Raw genomic sequence first — 1,254 nt, forward strand, 5'->3', positions numbered from 1 at the left:
GCCGCCGGCGATGAGCTTCTCGTAGTCGATTTTATAGCATTAAACATCCATGGAGCTCTCTTCGTGCAACATAGCACCAGGATAATCTACAAGTCCTGAAACTAGGGCTTACTGTTTCACTAAACACTTTCCCAGCGCTGAAGAATAAGTAATGGTTTGTTAAAGAAGTCACAAGTAATCGATTTTTATTATAAAAAATGGAAAATGGTACATGTTCTACTAAAGCAAAAAATAATTCATTTGAAATACAAAAAAACGGTACGCAGCTTTATTGTCATAAATTCATTTACTAGTCGATTTAGGAAGCTATGATACGCAAAATCGAATTGCATATGCATGGATAAAAACTAAAACTACAATTATATTTACATTTTTATAATTCACAACAATATAATGAAGGTGCATTTGTTTCTACAGATTCACACGAGCGTGCATTTGAATCTATATCTTTATTAATCTATCTACCAATTTGTATATCCATTTATCTATCTATCTATCTACATTTTTCAATCTATGTACCTATCTATTTATATACAAAAAATATACTTCTAAATATGCATGCATATATTTATATGAATATGAATGTACATACACATATACATATACATGTACATACACACATACGTACACACAGACGCCCGCGCGCGCAACACACGCGCACACGCACACACGTACACACACACATATATCTATATATATGTATACTTATATATATATATATATATATATATATATGTATACATATATATACATATATATATACATATATATATATATACATATGTGTGTGCGTGTATGTACACACACACACACACACACACACACACAGACACACACACACACACACACACACACACACACACATATATATATATATACATATATATACACATGCGTATACTCACACGCACACGCACACACACACACACACACACACACATACACACACACACACACACACACACACACACATATATATATATACATATATATATATATATATATATATACATATATATATATATATATATATGTATGTATATTTACACGAAGGGCGCTCACTGAAAACTTCCCTTGGCCCTCTTCCGCTTATTTTAGGAGGCTAAAATTTCACATGCATAAAGATACACATCTGGCGTTGATTCCCAGTCCTTACCTCTTAACATATTTTATGTTACAGCAGTGAATGTGCAGTAGGGTGTGGAAATGGAACCAACAGTAATATACTTGAAACCTTCTATGAAACGAAAGCAT

Source organism: Penaeus vannamei, chromosome 2 (assembly GCF_042767895.1).
Source record: "Penaeus vannamei isolate JL-2024 chromosome 2, ASM4276789v1, whole genome shotgun sequence".
Classification (NCBI taxonomy): Eukaryota; Metazoa; Arthropoda; class Malacostraca; order Decapoda; family Penaeidae; genus Penaeus; species Penaeus vannamei.